Genomic DNA, 9,837 nt, shown 5'->3' on the forward strand with positions numbered 1-9,837 from the left:
TGCACTGACCTTTGGTCAATTCACTGACAAGCCGACAAATGATCATAATTTGCCCAAAGTCATCATTGAATTTCTGGCATAAACGTGATTTATTGAGTAAGGTAGTTTGAGAACTTTACCTTTAACCTATAGAAGTTTAATATGGTTAGTAAATTGTTACTGTATATGTTCAATACAGAGTTATGTAGCAACTCACCAGAAATATCCAAATTTGAAACATTAATCACGTGTTAGAGATATAGTAAAACATGTGTTTCTATATCAACATACAAGTGTAATATAAAATAACAAGGAAACTACAACTTTTTACCATATTCTCCATAAGAATAACATGGGGATTTTAAATTTCCAATTTTTTGAATTTTCCCCGTTACCAATAATCGTACAAAACCCCTTTGATATACTTAACTATTTGTTTTTTAAGCTCTTTAAAAAGGTCTAGAGAGAAATTGGGAAATTTTACGTTTTAAGGGTCAAAAATGAAAAAAACAAATTTTAAAAGTATAAAATCTATACTTATAAAAGGCAAAGCCCTCACTGACACACTCACTCACTCACTCACTCATCACTAATTCTCCCACTTCCCATTTACCTAGGAGGCTGAAATTTGGCACACCGATTCTTTAGGCATTAAATAGGAAAACTAAGTTGTTTTATTCTGATCGGACCCTCGGGCTCCACCCCAGTGGCTCTGGAGTTTCCCATGTTAACCTTATGATTTTTCATATTTAAAAGGAACTGGTGTCCCTGTTGCTCGAATTCGAGCAAATGCTAAGTTAGTATTACAGGCGTTATTTTAAAACGAATAACAGTCATAATTTCTGATGACTTTAAAAGATTCGACTCAAAGATTATGGAAATACTCAAGATGTAAATAACAGATCGATATTATAAAAATATCTTGTAAATATCTTATCATTTTTCAAAAGCTGATCTTGTTTTTTACTTTTTTCTACTCATAGCTGCATAAGGTTGTCCATAGTAACGATTATAAATAAAAAAATATTGTTTCTATATCTTCTCCTTGGTGGTGTTCTATGACTGTCCTATGTTTCCATAGTTTGGAAATCAGCTATTTCAATAATTACTAAGAAATGCAGCACAGTGTTAATTCAGTTTTCATTTTAGTATATCAATTTATCTAGGCTTTCATATTCAAATAGTAAATATTTCATTTCAACCAAGTTAGTAAATGTTTGTAGCGAACAATTAAATTAGCAAGCTTATTGACTGACGACTGTTTACAATTAACATATGTTCTTCTTCTCACTTTTAATTTCTGACAACAGCTGGAGTTTCATAACCAATTTTGTTTCCCATGTTAATCTTATGGAGAAATACGAAACTTTAAAGGGCCCCAGGGCCTCACTTTCTAATTATTTCCCTAAAAAGAAGGTTTCCTGCACAACTTCACGTTACACTCTTTCCAATGACACCAAAAAAATGTCAATCGGTTTAGTAGTTTCGGAGGAGTAATTGTCACAAATTGTCACAAAAAACCTGCTTGCGTATTAAATAAGTACTATAGTTCGGCCGCTTAGAAAGCGACCTGCGCGCTAACGCTAAACCAATGCTAGAGGAGGTCGCTTTCTACGCGGCCGAACTATAGTGTACATGTTGCTCGAAATCGAGCAATTGCAAAGAAGTACAGGAGTTATTTATAAACAAATGACTTGTTTAAAAACTAATAATAACAGCCATAATTTCCGATGATTTTAAAAGAGTCGACTAAAAGATTATTAACTGATGGAAATAATCACAATTTACATACCAGTCCTATTCCAGTTTAAAGGGTTATTTTTTAACTATGAAACTGCTCATGGACGGGAAAAGGTGAGCTTACAATTTAAGTCAACATAAAAAAGCTGTCAAATTTTATAATGTACCGTACCTAAGTTATTTAACCAATTTGTAGACAATAAGGTGTAGGCTACTTTAAACTCTACAGAACAGAGTTAGGAAAAACCTGGCAGAGCTCTAAAATTGTGTTATTTATCATAGGCATACTCATATGCAAAATTCTTAAAATAAAAATTCAATAATTAATAACTTATATCATTAAACACAAACCATCGTCCAAAACTATACACATTTTTAATACAACTTAGATAATTATTTACACATTACTGTTTACAATTAACATGTTCTTCTTCTCACTTTTAATTTTTGCTTCACAACGGGAAAAATCGGTTTCATAATAATTGAAATAGAATCATAATAAATAATCTATCCTCAAGTTTAAGATAAAATAAACCTACCACATAGTTGTTTTATTTCATTTTTATCAGCTGTCTGAAATTGCGAAAGAGGCATTTGACAGTTCTGGTTGTTTACTTTTAAATGTCAAAGCAAATGTAAATATTGTGAATTTTCTCATGCTTCCATGGAGACCAATTAATATTTAATTTCTGACAACAGCTGGAGTTTCAAAACAATGTTTGTTTCCCATGTTAATCTTATGGAGAAATACGAAACTTTAAAGGGCCCCAGGGCCTCACTCTCTAATTATTTATCTAAAAATAAAGTTTCCTGCACAACTTCACGTTACGCTCTTTTCAATGAAACCAAAAACGTGTCAATCGGTTCAGTAGTTTCAGAGGAGTAATTGTCACAAAAATCCTGCTTGCGTATTAAATAAGTAATAGATAATAACTAACGAGTTATCATGTTATGTGTTCCAAAAATATTATCCAATGTAATGAGAGTTTGGGTGGTGTAAAAGAAAATCTAGTGCATTTATAAAGATTGCACAAATAAAGGTTCATACAAAACTTTGAGCAAAATCGGACAGTAAACATTACTGTTATACGATTAAACGTTTTTCTTATGGTATATCCCCAAGAGACAAAATATGTTAGAAAAATTACAGATGTGGAAAAGTTTAGTCTTTGTAAGTTCTTAAAGCGGGATCAACTTGAAAAAAATCTTCATATTTTTCCTCTCTAAAAAATTTATTAATAAAACAATGAAAAGGTTTTCAACCAAATTAGAAGTAAATTGGACACAAATTACGATCAATATCATTCAAACACATAGGCTTGAATTTGAGTTTTAACAGAACCCTGAAACAAGCTCATCAGGGGTCATAACATGTATTTTAAAGACGGTTCTGGGCTTAAATACCACATTGCAGGTTGTGTCAATGTTTCCACTAGGTGGAATTTTGGAAAAGTGTTTTCCAAAAGTCATTTGCTAAAACTTCTCGTGAAGAACTCTTTCTCTTTACACAAACACTTTTTAGAGTTCTGCAGCTATGGAATACTATCGAAAAGGTCTTACAATTAAACCTCCTATTCAAAGGTTGCATTTTCCTACAATTTCCATTGTGGTATTTTCGTAAAGTTTAAAATGGTTTTTGAATACTGTCTAACTGTTTGTATATCAGTAAATCATCAAAACAAGAAAATATAATTTCCCATTAACAATTTATCTTAACATATTAGAAATGTTCCCGTCCTTATTCTGGGGTTGGCATTTATTGGTAACACTGTCTGCTATTTTGTGCTTTTACATTTGCAACAGAGAAAGGATGCGGAAGTGGAAAATTTAGTTCTTTAAGTTGCAGAATGAAATAGTTACACATCCACCATAGAAAAATTCAATTGCACAGCTTGTTTTTTTTTTGTTTTTTTTTTAACTTTCCTTCTTTTAATTCAGGTAAGAGGTAAAAACTAAATATTCTATTTTAATTAGTACAAGTTTACAGTTTTTTAACCAGTGCAATCACTTTCTATTCCATTTTAATAATTTGATCAACATAACTAGTTTTTGCTATTGTGATTTTGACAATGTTTTAAACAAAGAATCTTTTGACATACCACAATGTATTAATACATTGATGATGTAGTTACATAATGACCTGACAATTTCTAAGGAACGAAACTAGTTGTTATATACCAGCAACTGTGGTTGGATAAGGTAATCCCTTTACTTGATAAAAACTCATCAATGAAAATCAATTAACAATATCCGCAATTTATTGTATTGGTATATACCAATTGTATACTATATTGTATACCAATATAGTTGGTACCAATATAGTAAGTAAATCGTATTTGAAGTACTGTAGGCTACCACCATTGACTTCCTTTAGCTGTAGGATGGAAAGTATGAAAAGCTTGCCATTTTGACTCTTTTTATTCTCAAAGACCTAAATAACAAACACAGTAACTATTGTATTAGGCCTACTTCTTACGATATAAGATAAAAATAGGCCTACAATAATATTCAACAAACAAGAGATGACGAGTAATAATTCACTCCAGGGGCCCTATTTTTGAAATGGTTGACAGTTGAGTCAATCGTCAGCACTCAACTCAACCAACAACAGGATTTGGTATTTTTGAAACCCAACAGTTGGGAAGCGAGTTGGGAATCACTAGTTAAGTGACTCGAGGTGGAAATGTAGAGCATACGACCACCCGAAATTCAGATGACGTCATTTTGAACCAATCACAATGCAGAGTTCTTGCGATCTTCCATTTAACCTCTTCTTACTCTAAAATCTGGCAGCTAATCTCAATCTACCATATTTCGAGACACTGAGGTAAACTGTCAACTCCGTTCTTGAGAGATTGAGGTTATGTCTTCAATCTTAGTGATTGCAAAAGTACCTTAACTTATAAAATGAACTTAAGTATTAAAAATAAAATTTACTATGGATGTTTGTTTTAGGGTGTAGCTAATTATAAGTTTAGGCATATCCTAAATACATTATTATTTGCTTTCTTCGTCTCTATTTCGAAACACATCACCTTATTTTAGTTTCCTTCATCGGTTTGCTTGATGTTATTTTAATTGTGTTTTTATTTAGGGTAAAGGTTAAAGCGGCTATTTGCCATTGCACTGAAAGCGTATCGTAACTTAAATTAATTTGATACCTTTATTAGGTGAATGGTATTGAAACAAACTATGATATTGTTACCACAATCTTTAATACCTTAAATCATAGGTCTAATAACAATAATTATCTTTTAATAAGTTCAATTAGTATGCCTAGTGCATTTCAAACAAATTAAATAGTCTTATAACAAAGTAAATAGATTAAATAGTCTAGTATTGACACAGTAAATAAAATTAACAATCGCATAAAGTATTGGGTGCTAAGACATTGACAACAAATACATAACCTCTAAATCGCAATTAATTAGTAAATTAAAGCAATAACAAAACAATATGGCGTCGACTCAAAAAGAGTAATTTTTGCCGAAAGAGAGGAAGAAGAAAGTGCAGTCAACCACCACTCAACAGCTCGATAGGTGTTGAGTAGTTTTGGTTGTACAAGTCCACCGTCAATCGTTTCAAAAATACGAAACGATTGGAAATAGAATGACTCGACGGTCAACTCAACAGTCAACCATTTCAAAAATAGGGCCCCAGAACTCCAATCAGCTGTTGGTTGTTTGCAAGTTCATAATTTCAACAGCTGATTCATTGTCGAACTTCATAACTGTACTGAGATTGAGGTTATGTCTTCAATCTTAGTGATTGCAAAAGTACCTTAACTTATAAAATGAACTTAAGTATTAAAAATAAAATTTACTATGGATGTTTGTTTTAGGGTGTAGCTAATTATAAGTTTAGGCATATCCTAAATACATTATTATTTGCTTTCTTCGTCTCTATTTCGAAACACATCACCTTATTTTAGTTTCCTTCATCGGTTTGCTTGATGTTATTTTAATTGTGTTTTTATTTAGGGTAAAGGTTAAAGCGGCTATTTGCCATTGCACTGAAAGCGTATCGTAACTTAAATTAATTTGATACCTTTATTAGGTGAATGGTATTGAAACAAACTATGATATTGTTACCACAATCTTTAATACCTTAAATCATAGGTCTAATAACAATAATTATCTTTTAATAAGTTCAATTAGTATGCCTAGTGCATTTCAAACAAATTAAATAGTCTTATAACAAAGTAAATAGATTAAATAGTCTAGTATTGACACAGTAAATAAAATTAACAATCGCATAAAGTATTGGGTGCTAAGACATTGACAACAAATACATAACCTCTAAATCGCAATTAATTAGTAAATTAAAGCAATAACAAAACAATATGGCGTCGACTCAAAAAGAGTAATTTTTGCCGAAAGAGAGGAAGAAGAAAGTGCAGTCAACCACCACTCAACAGCTCGATAGGTGTTGAGTAGTTTTGGTTGTACAAGTCCACCGTCAATCGTTTCAAAAATACGAAACGATTGGAAATAGAATGACTCGACGGTCAACTCAACAGTCAACCATTTCAAAAATAGGGCCCCAGAACTCCAATCAGCTGTTGGTTGTTTGCAAGTTCATAATTTCAACAGCTGATTCATTGTCGAACTTCATACTGTACAGTTTGGGAAATAATCCTGTGACAACAGGCAGAGCTACCGGTCTCCAAATTAACAGTTCCTGTTATGTTTAATTTGTGATAAGCTCATATTGTGCGTAGGTAAAATGTGATGTACGTGATTGAGCTAGTTGTTGGTTCAGATATTTGGTTGTACTATTTTAAAGTGAGTCGGTGGCAAAGAAAACTATTATTGCAGTAATACAGTGTTGTCATGGCGGACGAGGAAAAAGGTATGTCGAACGGTGTTTACAAATATTTGTTGAACCTTTTTTATAATATTGTTTATCATCGTAATGCTGCACATGAAATTGTAACGAATGTCCTATTATTTGCTTCATACAATATTGGTTAAGAATACTCACTATTGCTCTATGGAATCACGCTATTTTAGCCCAGTGGTCATAACCGTACAGTTTCTACAATTGAAGTTTTCTGTTGTTTGTTTTGGACCCGGACCAATTTACTTTTTCGTTTTGTTGTACCCAAAGGCCAAAAACCACAATCCGTTCAAATTCATATATTTGTAGCTCAACAATTCGTTTGTAATTTTTTATGACATTTAGTACAAACGTGTAAACATGCGTTTATTCTAACGAGTTCGCGAACTATAGCATAATCGGGCCATGGAACGAGGTTTTATGGGGGATTTATGGGGTAAAGATTGAGTTTTCTCACTTTTGACCCCGAAAACATAGAATTTCCCAATTTCTCACTATACAATTTAATAGAGCTTAACCCTCCAACTGTCAGAACGACCATAATAGTCGTGGTAGGTGGTTTCTGTAGTAGTAACGACTATACAGGGTGTTTGGTAGGCCTACGTAGTGTGAAAATTTTCAGCCGGTAAAACTACATGGAAAATGCAGAAAAATTATGTAAATTAAATGTCTTAATTCCTTTCAGAATGGGAGCCATTTTACATTTTTTCAGAAAAACATGTTTTTAGCTTTGTTTTTTTTTTTGGCAAAATATCTACAAAAAATTAAAATTTTTCCAAATATAACACCATTTTCAAAATCGATGTAAAATTTTAAATAAGATATAATATGTTTTGTTTTTCTGGTTGTTAAATAATTTGTAATGCAGCTCGAATGAATTTAAATATTTCGATTCGCAAGAAAATAGTAAAAACAAAAAGCTGCCTAGATCTAAAAAACTGTATGACCTAGAGAGTGTCAAATGTTACAAAAACTTGCCCATTTAATGAGGATTCCAACGATACCAAACAACCTTGGAAATGCATAGGGAAAGTGTGGATAGTCAAATGAATAATGTTGAAAAACACGATTGACCTAAAACGCTTTCTCTGGTATTTTACAAAGTTTTTCACACTAAACAAAATTATTTATTGATTAAAACAAAGAAACATAATGAGTTCAGAAAAATATTTATTTTTATTTTATAAGAGTTTTTCACACAAAAATACTTTTTTATTTAAGAAAAACAAACACTCATGATTAAAGAAACCTTTTTCATCCACTTCAAAATAATCAAAGTTTATGTTCAAACTGCCTACCGCCGTTCCGAATGCACATTCTTGATCTTTTCCTCATTTCTCCAACAGTTACTTTGAAAGAAGTTTTTTGTCTTAATTTTGCCACACCTGCTGGTATTCTGACTCTTAGCTCTTGTTCAGACTGAATGGGCGTAGAATAGACTTCGTTTTTAAGAAAGCCCCAAACAAAAAATCCATTGGGGTGAGGTCAGGTGACCTAGGGGGCCAAGCGACCGGCCCACCTCGTCCAATCCACGTAGGGTAGTTCTGGCTTAGCCAATCCCTCACTTCTGTGTCACTTGCGTTAGGTGGAGCACCATCATGTTGAAATATAATTGTATTTCTTTGCTCGACATCAAATTCATCTAAAAGAGTCGGAAGAGTGTGCTGTAGAAAATGAAAATATCTGTCACTGTTCAACGTTTCCTAAAAAATGAAGGGACCTATCAGTTGGTCTCCAAGCAGACCTGCCCAGACATTTACTCGAAAGCGTCTTTGAAATGACTGTTCCTTTGTCGCCCTTGGGTTTTCTTCGGACCATTGGTGCATATTATGGCAGTTAAAAGATCCTTCTCTCGTGAACAAAGACTCGTCGGTCCACAAAATCTTTTAAAAAAAAACTGTACTGTTCCATGTCACTGTTCAGCAGCCATCGGCAAAATTGAACTCGACGATCAAAATCAGTTTCTTCCAAAGCTTGTACAGGAGTAAAATGAAAGGGGTGCATTTTATCTTTGTGTAAAATATCCCACACTTTCCAATTAGACACTCCGATTTCTCTGGAGACCTCTCTAGTACTAGTTTCCGGATTGCCACGAACAATATCCAAGACTAATTCTTCTACGCCCACATCATGTAAAACAGGACCTACCTCAGAGAGTTTTTTTTTTTAACCGTGCCACTCTCCACAAGCCGCTGGTGCAATCTTGTAAAGACTGATGAGCTAGGGATTCGTCGGTCCGGGTATCGGGCTTCGTAATCTCTTCTTGCAGCAAGTGCGTTACCATTACAATAACCGTAGATAAAATGCATCTCTGCATATTCTTGACACAAGAAATCCATGATGGCCAAGACACAACCACAACAGGTAAACTGACCAAACTGAATGTAGAAATCATGTTTGAATTTATTGTTTGAATTATTTTGATAAGGGCTTAGCTTTCTCCTATGCAGTAAATAAAACTGCATTCACTACTGATAAGGAAAAGAGAACAAGATAAGATTTTCAAACACTGATAATTTGAATATTTTCAGATTGAAATCTACAATTAAGTGAAACAGATATAAGATATTATGATAGAAAGGAAGGTGTATCTCTACAAAAAAATATTCTATAAGCTATTAATTTATAAAAGACGGGAGAAAGCATTTTAGGTCAACCGTGTTTTTCAACATTATTCATTTGACTATCCACACTTTCCCTATGCATTTCCAAGGTTGTTTGGTATCGTTGGAATCCTCATCATTTCACAAAACGCCAAACACGGTATGTTTAAAAAAATCATAAAAAAGTAAATCGTAAAAGTTTTTCAACGAGTTAAACTATTTCGGCAATGATACGAAATAACCATTTTATCCACAATATATTCCAAAGTGTGAATAAAAACATCACACTATAAACACAGTAAATTATTCAAATAAGCAACGTAAGCATTACAAATATAATTTATTTGACACAACTCTGTGTTTATATCTATTGAGAGTTGTACGTTGAAATTAAACATTTGAGTTCTGGCACTAGGTTCAAGACTAGTTTCTTTTCCGATCCACCCTTCAAAAACATATTATACATTTTGTTTTCTAATGACGTTTTTTTTAACACCTGGAAACACCGTGGTGATAAAATAACAGCACTGTTTTAATTTGCGGTTTTGAAATAAGTCGTCAACAGTCAACAATGGATCAGCTGTTTGTTACATTGTTGTCATGCACAACAAGATCATTTAAGTTTGTACACTGATCTGCTGTAATACCTGTACAATACTGAAGTGTGAGTGTGATA

This window comes from Macrosteles quadrilineatus, unplaced genomic scaffold, assembly GCF_028750875.1.
Source record: "Macrosteles quadrilineatus isolate MER2022 unplaced genomic scaffold, UCM_ALF_1.0 Scaffold_12__1_contigs__length_5162894, whole genome shotgun sequence".
Lineage (NCBI taxonomy): Eukaryota > Metazoa > Arthropoda > Insecta > Hemiptera > Cicadellidae > Macrosteles > Macrosteles quadrilineatus.